This window comes from Bos taurus, chromosome 3 (assembly GCF_002263795.3).
Source record: "Bos taurus isolate L1 Dominette 01449 registration number 42190680 breed Hereford chromosome 3, ARS-UCD2.0, whole genome shotgun sequence".
Classification (NCBI taxonomy): domain Eukaryota; kingdom Metazoa; phylum Chordata; class Mammalia; order Artiodactyla; family Bovidae; genus Bos; species Bos taurus.
The window spans coordinates 103,081,218-103,094,016 of NC_037330.1; the positions used below are offsets into that span (position 1 = coordinate 103,081,218).

General features: G+C 43.9%; 1 protein-coding gene across 12 annotated transcripts in view; it reads right to left on the reverse strand.

Annotated features, from left to right (window-relative positions):
- OR13P13 (olfactory receptor family 13 subfamily P member 13) overlaps positions 1-12,799 on the reverse strand; it is a 217,358-nt gene that overhangs the window by 97,288 nt on the left and 107,271 nt on the right. For 8 of the 12 annotated variants that reach the window (XM_059884647.1, XM_059884635.1, XM_059884634.1 and 5 more), the window contains one exon: positions 12,594-12,726. The exons of 2 other annotated variants lie outside the window; for them this stretch is intronic. The gene's annotated coding sequence lies outside the window, so the exon portion shown is untranslated. Of the gene's footprint in view, positions 1-107; positions 12,572-12,593; positions 12,727-12,799 lie in introns of those variants that run through there. 2 more of the 12 variants (XM_059884642.1, XM_059884641.1) reach the window with 2 other exon arrangements.

The window sequence follows — 12,799 nt, forward strand, 5'->3', positions numbered from 1 at the left end:
ATAAATATGATCTCCAGAGGAAGCAATCTACTGCAAATGTCATACTACATGGTGAAATACTAATAACTCACTAACAGTGAAAGTGAAAGAAAAGTGTTCACTATTACCATTTCCATTAACCATTATACGAATGGTCCTACAGGCTTCCCTGGTGGCTCAGATGGTAGAGTCTGCTGGCAGTGCTGGAAACCCGGGTTCGATCCCTGGGTCAGGAAGATCCCCTGGAGAAGAAAATGGCAAACCACTCCAGTATTCTTTGGAAAATCCCATGGATGAAGGAGCCTGGCAGGCTATAGTCCATGAGGTTGCAAAGAGTCGGACACGACTGAGCAACTTCACTTTCTTTCTTTCTAATGGTTCTAGTCAGTGAAATAAGTCAAGAGAAAGAAATAAAAGACTAAAGAAATGGAAAGGAAGAAACAAAACTGTCTTTATTTGCAGAATACTTGATTGTGTAGGTAGAAAATTTTTTAAAGAACCCAAAGACAAACTGGAATTAGCAAGTACATGAAAATCGAACATATTGCTCTATATCAGCAGCTTGAAAATAGTTCATAAGAGCATTTTATAAAAGAAAACCTGTAGTAAAACTTTTAATAAAATGTATGTAGAAAAACATTATTTAAAGAAATTAAGGTAGAGCCAAGTAAATGAAGGAATATGCCATCTTCATGCACGGGTTGGACAATTCAACTTTACAGGATACAAAATTGATTTATAGATTAAATGCAATCCTAGTCTTAACCCTAATAGGTTTTTCTACAGAAAATTGACAACCTGAATATAATATTTATATGGAATTCTGGAGAATCTTGAAGGAAAAAAACCAAAGTTGGAGAACTTACCAGATATTGACTTATTATAAAGCTGCAATAATTAGGCAAGTATGAAACTGACACGAAAATAAACAAATGGATTGATGGAACAGGGTACAGAACAGACCTATGAATATATAGTCACCTAATTTATAATAAAGTTGATACTACAATGCAATGGGGACTTTTCAACAAATTCTGCTGGATCATGCAGATATTCACACAGGAAAAAAATGTTGAAACCTACCTCAAAAATTATATTGTCATCCTGCTTATTTAACTTATATGCAGAGTACATCATGAGAAACGTTGGGCTGGAGGAAGCACAGGCTGGAATCAAGATTGCCGGGAGAAATATCAATAACCTCAGATATGCAGATGACACCACCCTTATGGCAGAAAGTGAAGAGAAACTAAAAGCCTCTTGATGAAGGTGAAAGAGGAGAGTGAAAAAGTCGGCTTAAAGCTCAACATTCAGAAAACTAAGATCATGGCATTCAGTCCCATCACTTCATGGCAAATAGATGAGGAAGCAGTGGAAACAGTGGCTGACTTTATTTTTCTGGGCTCCAAAATCACTGCAGATGATGATTGCAGCCATGAATTTAAAAGACACTTACTACTTGGAAGGAAAGTTATGAACAATCTAGATAGCATATTGAAAAGCAGAGACTACTTTGTCAACAAAGGTCTGTCAAGTCAAGGCTATGGTTTTTCTAGTGGTCATGTATGGATGTGAGAGTTGGACTATAAAGAAAGCTGAGCTCGGAAGAATTGATGCTTTTGAACTGTGGTGTTGGAGAAGACTCTTGAGAGTCCCTTGGACTGCAAGGAGATCCAACCAGTCCGTCCTAAAGGAGATCAGTCCTGAATATTCATTGGAAGGACTGATGCTGAAGCTGAAACCCCAATACTTTGGCCACCTGATGTGAAGAGCTGACTCATTGTAAAAGAGCCTGATGCTGGGAAAGATTGAAGGCAGGAGGAGAAGGGGACGACAGAGGATGAGATGGTTGGATGGCATCACCGACTCAATGGACATGGGTTTGGGTGAACTCCAGGAGTTGGTGATGGACAGGGAGACCTGGCGTGCTGCGGTTCACGGGGTCGCAAAGAGTTGGACACAACTGAGTGACTGAACTGAACTGAACCTCAAAAATTAATCCTGATATATTATAGTTTTAAATGGTAAAATAGAATAATAAATTTTTAGAATCAAATGCAGAAAAATATCTATGTCACCTTGCAATAGGCAGAAATTTCTTAAACAGAGCACATAGAGAAAAAGATGATAAATTATATATTTTATGTAATTACATTATAGATAATTACATATAATTTCATGTATATCATTATATACAATTATATACACAGATTATAGTAAAATTAAGAACTTAAAATTTATATCCAGAATAAAAAATTCTTTAAAATAAACAAAGGCTACCAAATATAATAATGAGCAAAAGGTTTTAAAAGGCACTTCACAAATGAGGCTATCTAAACAGATGGTAATCAAATGAGACTCAGCATCATTAGTCATCCAGGAATTGCAAATTAAGACCACAGCACAACACCACTATACACCCACTAGAATGGCTAAAATGAAAAATACATGGTGTTGGCAACAGTAACCAGAATTTTCTTACACTGCTGATGAGAGTGTATTATTATTGTATTATTAATTATTAATATTAATTAAAATAATATTAATATAATTAACATATAAAATTATTAATGTTATTCCTCTGGAAAACATCTGATGGTGTCTCTTAAAATTGAACATACGCATTCCATATTGCTTAGCAATTCTATTCCTAACTATACTTCTCCATACTTATAGATACACATATATATTCTAGGAAAATATTAGGTGTTAGTCCCTCAGTTGTGTCTAACCCCAGGGACTGTAGCCCACTGGGCTTCTCTGTCCATGGAATTCTCCAGGCAAGAATGCTGGAGTGGGCAGCCATTCGCTTCAGCAGGGGATCATCCCAACCCAGGGAATTGAACTTGGGTCTCCTGTATTGCAGGAAGATTCTTTACCATCTGAGCCACCAGGGAAGCCCATATTCTTGAGAAGACATGCACAGAAATGTTCAAAATCACTAGAAAAAAGGCCCCCGATAGGGAACTACCCAAGTTTCAATCAACAGTATAATGGATAAAAGCACTGTAGTATGTTTCTATAGAGGTTACCTTTTGGGAGGATAAAACCTCACAGGAGACATCAGGCCATCCTCAGTCTTCACTATCCCCAGGCCTCACTATCCCCAGGCCCAGCTCCTCACCTGACCAATGGACCACCTACATATCCCTCAAAGCCATCCTTTCCTTTGCCCTGGCTTAGGAGCCCAGCATTTCTCACCCATAATCCTGCAGAAGTCCCTCCTTAGTCTCCCTGCCTCTGGACCCTTTTCCTTTAGTGCATTCTCCATATGGACTACTTCAAGTTATTGTTCAAAATATAACACTGACCTAGCTGTCTCCTGTTTAAAACCCTTTAAGGGTTCCCAATGCCAGATAATGTTTGACACCCACATAGAACCCTTCCTAAATGACCTACACCCTCGTCTCAGCGCCCAACTCTGTCCCTCATCCCATCTTTTCCATACAAGCATGCCCAGAGTTATGTATGTCTCTGCCTCTATCACATCTTCAGACCCTTGCCTAGGTCTTTATAAAGCATGGAAGAATACAACCCCTGCATCCTTGCCGCCCACACATACTCTGTTACACACCCAATGTTTATTCCCATATTAGGACTCAACTCATTTATCGTCCCACCAAGAAGCCTTCCCAGACCTACTCCATCTCCCAAGCCTTGGTTGGATGCTTTCTCTATTTCTCAGAATCCATTGTGATTATTGGCAAGTTATAACCCTAGTAATCCTAGAAGGTTCTGACATAAAGTTAGAGGTCTAATATCTTGGGAAAAATTTCTCCCTCTCATGTTAACTTTACTCCCACTCATTGAGTTGGAATATCTATAATAAAGTGTGGATAATGGGGTGAGTTTATATATGCCTTTCAGTAATAAGAATACCTAATGTTTAATGAGCACTTTCTATGTGCCAGGCATTGCTACACTAACTTTATCAAATCCTCCCAACAACTCTTTGAGGTAAGCACTAGTACCTCCACTTTTACAGAGAAAAGAAAACCAAATCATAGAGAGACTAAGTGATTCATTCCAAATTATACGATTTGTATAATGAACCCAGGATGTGAATCAAGGCAGTCTGGTTTCAGAGCCAACTCTTAACCAGAATCTTCTCCTGGTTCCGGTGAACACTCTCTAAGTGGGAAGGGTAAAGAATGCAAACTGCCCCCCTTGCTCCTCAACTTGAGCTTCTGGAGGTTTGGAATGAGATACTATAGAGTCATGGCCTATGTGTTACAGCCACCAGATAAGATAGGATAAGACCCCTCCTAGGATAAAGTGCTAAAGTGGCAGCCACAGACGATCTCTCATGATAAAGTTTTCTCCATCTGCTCCCATCACTTGCATGTGGAAAGCTCTGGGGTTGCACTGGAAGCAGAAGGCATCCGTAGCAAGAGACTTGGGGACTGAGTACCATACTAGAACTTAGTAAATCTTTGTAAAAAGCCTCCCTCTTATTAGTCAACCTTGACTTCCATGGGAAGGGGGACATCTTCTAGTGAAAAAAAAAAAAGTCTCCTAAGATTCCATTAAGCCAACAGTCTCTGTCCTAATTCACAACAGCCCAGGTCTCTAGGGGACAGGGGAGTGGGAACTAATCATTGTGGTCCTGCTGTCATTGTTGAGGGCTTCTCCCAACATAACCAGCATTGTCCTTTCATAATGTCTCTTAGCTGAACTTGGAGGCCTGAAGCTCAGGAAATTATTCATTTTCTGTTTCTAGCTCCTAGAACGTGGTTTGGAAGAGATGAACCATCCATACATATTTACTACATGAGCAAATGGAAGAAAAAAGAAGATCTAGGAAGAAAGAATGGGATGTGAGGTGGGGAAGAAAGACAAGTGGGGAATGTGGGAGCTGCCTGGAGGGATGTTGGGGCAGAAGCACAGAGAGGACCCAGTGGCCGGGTGACCTGGCTACTGCTGACCTCCAGCCCCCACAGATGCCTGGATCCCACCCATAGCCCCCAGCACAGTGACCACCTCACCCCTCAGGCATTCACAGGTTACAGAGAGACTGTCACTTGTTCTTAAGGGAAAGAGACTGAACAGGAAGTGCCCAGGGCAACTGAGTCCAGTGAGCCAGGATTCCAGGCAACCCAGTCTCCAGAAAAGCACCAGGCTTCTGAGAGATGAAAGGATGAATCCCCTGCCTTCTCTGCATTGCTCAGCTCTTTGCACTTGACCTGACCAGCCGTGGCTCCTGAAGGCCTTCCCTTCCAGGTCCTCATGTGCAGGTAGAGAGAGCCTTGGCCAGCCCAAGTTCTTCCCAATGGGCCAAGCTGCTGAGACTTTATGCCTCCTTACCAGGCTTTCCCTGGGAGAGCAAGGGGAGGGCCACCCCTGCCTTCTGCCACAACAGACCCTATCCCTTGTGGGGATGCCAAGATGGAATTCTCTGAATGCTGTCAACGAGAACCCCACAAGGAAGAAGCCCTTGGGGACAGAGCAGGAGAAAACCACATCCCGGCTGGGGAGGCATAGTGACCTGTCTTTATATTTTTCAAGTACCTGGTCCACTTGCAGAGATCCCAAGAACTGAAGGCTTCATGTGGATTCCTCTCTTCTCACCCAAACCCCTGTGTCCCAACTTGTCAATTAGCCCATGTCTGAGTCACACTCCTATTTCTTACTGAACTACCTTGAACAAATCTTACTCCATTCCCCACCAGAACAACACCTTGAACACGATGATACTTATGAGTTGGCCATGGAGAACTACACAGATCTTGAACCAGGTCCTGGAAGACAGCATCTGAAAAGTATCATCAGTCACATGTTACATACAAGGAAGTTGAAGTCCAGTGCAGGCAGGAACCTGCCCAAGGATTCACATCTTCTGAGGGCAGAAACAGAATCTGAATCAGGATCTGTCATGTCCTAGTGACCGTTCTAATAAACTGCTGTTATTCTGAACCTGTTTGCACATCTAAAAATGATAATGATATCTTAATAACCCTAACATTCTGGGGTTGCAGGAGAATTAAACATGATAACATGATGAAAGCCCTGCATAGGTCCTGCCCACGCCTCCCATGACTCAGCTCCTGTCCTACCTTCTGTCTGGGCCTCGGTTCTCCATTCATTCAGGAAGAGAAGGTTGGATACCGAGGTCCTGCCCAGTCAACCACAGGTCACCGGAGTCAATCACTGACTTTTCAGAAGTGTGTGGAACGGTGTTAAATAAGGTCATTATTAAAGTTAAGTTACATAAACAGTAATTAATTCAAGTATGTTAGAAACAAAGCTCAGTGAACCTTGAAAGCACAATGCTGTGTGCAGTAAGTTAGGCAGGGAAAGACAAACACTGTATGATCTCACTTACACGTGGAATCTGAAAACATGCAACTCTTAGAGAGTACAGTGTGGCAGCCTGGGGCTGGGGGCAGGCAAATGGAGAGAGGTTGGTCAAATGGGACAAGTTCTCAGTTATAAGATAATAAGTTCTGGGGATCTAACCCTCAATATGGTGACTATCATTAACAATACTGTACTGTATACTGGAGAGTTGCTATGAGAGTAAAGCTTTAACGTTCTCACTGTAAGAGCAGCAACGAAACAGTAGGGGTGCGGTGAAGCAATGCATGCGCTGTGCTGTGCTTAGTTGCTCAGTTGTGTCCAACTCTTTGCAACCCCATGAACTGTAGCCTGCCAGGCTCCTTTGTCCATGGGGATTCTCCTGCAAGAACACTGGAGTGCATTGCCATGCCCTCCTCCAGGGGATCTTCCCAACTCAGGGATCAAACACTGGTCTTCCACATTGCAGGCAGATTCTTCACTATCTGAGCCACCAAGGAAGCCCAAAGTAATGCATAAACTAACTTTATCATGGTAACAGTTTCACAATATATACACGTATCAGTTCATCACATTGTACAACTTAAACTTACAGAATATTATATGTCAATTAAATCTCGATAATTTGGGGTGAAAAAAGAAAATAAAATTCAATTTACAGGAAAAAAAAAAACCCAGAGGTTAGAAACAAAAGCCGGGGGACTTCTCTGTTGGTTCAGTGGTTGACACCTTGCCTTTGAATACATGGGATTCAGGTTTGATCACTGGTCTAGGAGATAAAATCCCACATGCCTTGTGGCCAAAAATCTAAAAAATAAAACAGAAGCAAGTTTGTAATAAATTCAATAAAGACTTTAAAAAATTGTCCATATGGAAAAATAATTTTAGAGAAAAAAAACTGAAAACTCTTCACATCTTTATTCTACTACAATCCAGATATCTGTTCTCTGTGTTCTAACAGTTGTTTGAATCTACTGGATTTGTACAGTGGAAATAATCTAATCATGGAGTGCTCTGAACATCTATCCCTAGGTCTGAGTTCAGTGATATCATGTTTGCTTGAAATCTGGCCATGACGAGTGAATCTACTCAACACAGAATCCAGAAAACAATATAAGTCAGAATTCTTCCCCACCTCCCAGAATTTATCGCTAGATGCTTCCCAGCACACCGCTGCTTCCAGTCCTGAGTCCTAAGGACTCAGACTGCATCCAGACGTCTCAGGATGACCTAGTGCTGGAGGCTTCCAACTCTGCTATTGCCAGGGGTTGGGGGAGCCAGCAATGAGCGACCCTCATCCAGGAGGAGCCCAGCCCAGCAGCTCAGACCCTCTCAGCCCAGTCCTCTTGCCTGGCCCTGGCAGAGGCTCCCAGACAGCGAGACACAGCCTGGCACTGTCCTCTGGACCCTCGCCAGCCTCCTCACAGCCCTCAGCAGGGCTGACCATGGCACATGGAAGACCAGCTCTGCACTCAGGGAGCTCCCAGGCCCCACTGACTCCCACCTTTAGGGATGAAGCCCAAGCTCACTCAAAGCCTACTTTGCACAGGCCTTGGGAGGCAGGGATTTGACAGATGAGAAAACAGGGTCAGAAAGGGTAAGAAACTTCTCCAAACAAGATCAGAAAGGCTGATAACAGGAGGAGCCCAGAAGCATGTGGAGGCCACTGCTACCCCCACTTGGCTCTGTCTTCTGAGGCAAGGTTCAGTTTCCATTTCCCTAAAATGCAGAAGACGCTTTTCTTCTCTCACAGGTGATGATGCAGATCCAGTGATGGTACACGTGAGCCCGATGCTCAGCACAGAATAACCACTTCATGAAAGTTAGTCCCCTCCCTGTGTCTACTTCCTGATCCCCCTTCCCATTCCTTCTTCCTGGAATCACAACTTACAGGGAGGGGACACATTTCCTCCTTCATGGCATCCCTGATCCACTCTGTGCCCCTGAACTGTCCCTGGGGTTAGGAGTACCTGAGGATTCCATCCGGGTACTTCAGGTTCCTTGGGCAGGGGGGTTAGGGGGCTGGCAGGGGCGGACTCTGATGCCAGGGCTCCCTGCAATCCTCAGCTCTTCCTCAGACTCAGCTACAGTCTCAGAGGACTAAACTGTGGGAGTCTTCTCCTGTTCCCCAACTCCCTCAACCCATACATACACATACATCTTCCAGCCTGATGCGCCCAGAGATTCAGGAAGGAGAGGGAGTTGGGTCCAGGACTCATGACAGATGAAAACTTGCCCTGTCAATCCTTCTGTTCAGAACAGGAATGGCAATTATAACCAACTCTTCCCTGAGCCAATGCCCTAACCCCTCTTCCCCCATGTCACTGACCCTCACTTCTGCTCAGAAGAGGTAAGCCAGGCAGGACCTATCTGTCCATTGGATGGATGAAGAAACTGAGGTCCAAGGAGATGCAGTGACTTGCCTGAAGTCAGAAGCAATCCAAGAGCATAGATAAGATGAAACTCAGGCCATCCTGTCTCCTTAAATGACAGAATTACTTAAAGACTGCCAAGCTTCATCCTACCCTCCATATCCCAGTAAAGTGATGTGACCTGGAAGAAATGAAGGTGAAAGCAAAAGTCGCTCAGTCATGCCCAACTCTTTGCAACCCCATGGACTGTGAAGTCCATGGAATTCTTCAGGCCAGAAAACTGAAATGGGTAGCCGTTCCCTTCTCCAGGGGAACTTCCCAACCCAGGGATCAAACCCAGGTCTCCCACATTGCAGGCAGATTCTTTATCAGCTAAGCCGCTTGGGAAGAATACTAGAGAGGGTAGCCAATCTCCTCTCCAGCAGAAGAAATGAGGGATTTGGCTAAAACCATGCAACTAGATAATGTTGCTGGCCAAAATCTTGGCTTTGTCTTCCAAAGCCAAATTAAAAAATACAGAGACAGGGTTTGAAGGAAATAGAAAGGTGGCTTTAGTTCTCATCCAGCAGAGAGGGGAACGCAGTAGGCTCCTGCTTGTAAGACTCCCCTCCAATAAGAAATCTAGGGGCTTATATAAGATAAAAGCTTGCAGTCAGGAGTTAATGATGAGGAACAAAGGTGTGAGGGTCTTGTCTTCTTCCTCTTGTATTGTTTCAAAAACAGTCATAGGCTGGCACAGTAACCCAGTAATTGAGTCTGGCAGTTTGGTCACCTCCTTTCTGACATGTTAAAAAGAAAAATGTCAAGGCTGTAGATTGTTACCCTGCTTATTTAACTTATGTGCAAAGCACATCATGCAAAATGCCCAGCTGGATGAATCACAAGCCAGAATCAAGATTACTAGGAGAAATACCAATAACCTCAGATATGCAGATGATACCACCCTAAAGATAGAAAGTGAAGAGGAACTAAAGAGCCTCTTGTTGAAGGTGAAAGAGGAAAGTGAAAAAGCTGGCTTAAAACTCAAAAAACAAAGATCATGGCATCCAGTCCCATCACTTCATAGGAAATAGATGGGGAAAAAATGGAAAAGGTGACAGACTTTTAGAAGGTGACTGCAGCCATGAAATTAAAAGATGCTTGCTGCTTTGAAGAGAAGCAATGACAAACCTAGACAGCATATTAAAAAAACAGAGACATCACTTTGACAACGAAAGTCTGTATAGTCAAAGCTATGGTTTTTTACAGTACTCATGTACAGATGTGAGAATTGGACCATAAAGAAGGTTGAGTGCCAAAGTTTGATGCTTTCCAACTGTGGTGCTGGAGAAGACTCTTGAGAGTCCCTTGGACAGCAAGGAGATCAAACCAGCTAATCCTAAAGGAAATTAACCCTGAATATTTATTGGAAGGACTGATGCTGAAGCTAAAGCTCCAATACTTTGGTCACCTGAAGTAAAGAGCTGACTCATTGGGAAAAATCCTGATGCTGGGAAAGATTGAGGGCAAGAGGAGAAGAGGGCAACAGAGGTTGAGATGGTTGGGTGACATCATCAACTCAAAAGACATGAACCTGAGCAAACTCTCGGAGATGGTGAGGGCTTGCCTGATAGCTCAGTTGGTAAGAATCTGCCTGCAATGCAGGAGACCTGGGTTCAATTCCTAGGATGGGAAGATTCCCTGGAGAAGGGATAGGCTACCCACTCCAGTATGCTTGGGCTTCCCTTGTGGCTCAGCTGGTAAAGATTCCACCTGCAATGCCAATGGCACCCCACTCCAGTACTCTTGCCTGGAAAATCCCATGGACAGAGAAGCCTGGTAGGCTGCAGTCCATGGGGTTGCTAAGAGTCAGACACGACTGAGCGCCTTCACTTTCCCTTTTCACTTTCATGCATTGGAGAAGGAAATGGCAACCCACTCCAGTGTTCTTGCCTGGAGAATCTCAGGGACGGGGGAGCCTGGTGGTCTGCTGTCTATGGGGTCGCACAGGGTCGGACACGACTGAAGCGACTTAGCAACAGCAGCAATGCCAGAGACCTGGGTTTGATCTCTGGGTTAGGAAGATCCCCTGGAGAAGGGAAAGGCTGCCCACCCCAGTATTCTGATCTAGAGAATTCCACAGACTGTATAATCCTTGGGGTCACAAGAAGTCAGACACAACTGAGTGACTTTCACTTGAAAGGAGATAGTGAAGGACAGGGAGGGCTGGCGTGCTGCAGCCCATGGGGTCACAAAGAGTCAGACACAACTGAGCGACTGTGTCAACAACAACGAATAAGAGGGAGAGTGCTATAAGTTGAGCACCAGATACAGGGTGTATTTAGCAGAGTCAAAGGGTAATCGGTGAGAAATGTAGCTCCTGTAGATAGAAGGGCAGAAAGGTAAACTTAGTTACAGACGTGCAGAGTTAGAAGCAGTTAAATAAAAAACTAGGAATGTTCAGTCTTGCTCACTGGTCTCTTTATCTTCTTTGTTCTCAGGAAAAGGAAAGAAAATTCATTCCTCTTTTTTTCTCCTTTTCACTGCAACAATAATGCAATAATGGGAGAGCCAGCAACAGAGCCTGGCGCAACTAAAGTCTAATATCTGAAGACTAAAGACTAAAGTCTAATATCACAGACTTTAGTGCTTGAGTCTATGGCTCCACCTGAACTGTAACTGAAATTCTTCCTGCTGTCCCAGAGTTTGTTGTGATTACAGGTGGCATTGGGCCAGCTGGGGGGTTGGAATGAGGGAGAAGACTAGACTCTGTATGCTGAATTTTGAGCCAGGTGAGCCCACTGGCCTCAAGGAGAAGAGGGTGGGCTGCCAAGAGAGGAAAAGCTAGGGCTGTGGCAATCCTAATATCCAGGGACTCTCTGTAATTAGTCCCAGGCTGAGAGTGCCTCTGGGAGGGACTCTGTGAAAATTAGCTTTCCTTTGCTAAGACAGGTGCCCCAGAAACTTCTTTGGATTTAAGTCTGCAGCAGGAGCTGAGGGAAATGGCAGGAGGTGGTAATGATCAAAAGCGTCTTAGTGGTCCTTTGGGACATCTTCACACACAGAGCTTTTTCTTTTATGTGTGAAAAAGCTTTTCTGACCAGGCCTTTTCTCACCAAGTCTTCTCAGCACACCTGGGAGGGAGGTGTAATGGTCCCCATTTCACAGGTGATGGTGATGATGACAAACTCTTACTGAAGCCTTGCCATGGGCCAAGTCCTGAGGGAGTCATAGATGTTGGTTTTGGTCATTTCAGTGCTCAAGTCATAAAGGGCCTTCAAGGTCAACATGTCCAGTTCCTTACTCTCTTTTACAGCCATGAAAATTAAAGCTCAGAGAAGCAAAGTCATTGGCCTGCTTGAGGTACTTAGGCAATCAGAACCTAGAAGTCCTGCCTCCCAGCCATGGATTCATTCCATTGACCCATGCTCCTTCCTCTCCTTTGCTCTCTAGGAATTTAAGAAAGACCTGCTCATCTGTCTAGTAATAATGAGTTAATGTAGGTATCTTATCATGCATGCCTGCCCTCAGCATCTTCATTCCTGGGGTTTGCATCTCCCAAGACTATAAATCTTGTGTGAGCCAATGAAAGTACATGTCAGTCAGACAAGCAAATAGGATAGTAATAATAATGATAAGAACAACAACAACAACAACAAAAAAGAACAACAACAAAAAATGATGATCATAATTATAATAATAATAATTCATGCTCAGTTGTGTCTGGCTCTTTGTGACCCCTGGACTGTAGCCCTCCAGGCTCCTCTGTCCATGCAATTCCCCAGGCAAGAATAGTGGAGTGGGTTGCCATTTCCTCCTCCAGGGGATCTTCCCCACCCAGGGATCTAATCTGTGTCTCTTGCATCTCCTGCATTGGCAGGCGGACTCTTCACCCTCTGGGCCACCTGGGAAGCCCATAACGATAACAGCAGAACCTTACAGGTACTATTTCTTATATGCTTTACTTACAGTAATCCATTTAATATTCAAACGTCTCAAGATGACGTCAAATTGCAATTCAATGACATCACTGTTTTGTCCACCAGCGGAAACACTCTCTACTAGGGTATGAAGATCTCCAAGTTAGCAGAGGTCAGAGTTCCTGGGAGAGGGAACAAATATTCTGTGAGTTATTGGGTGTAAGACTAAGAGCATCCACTCCCATTTCCAGGGTC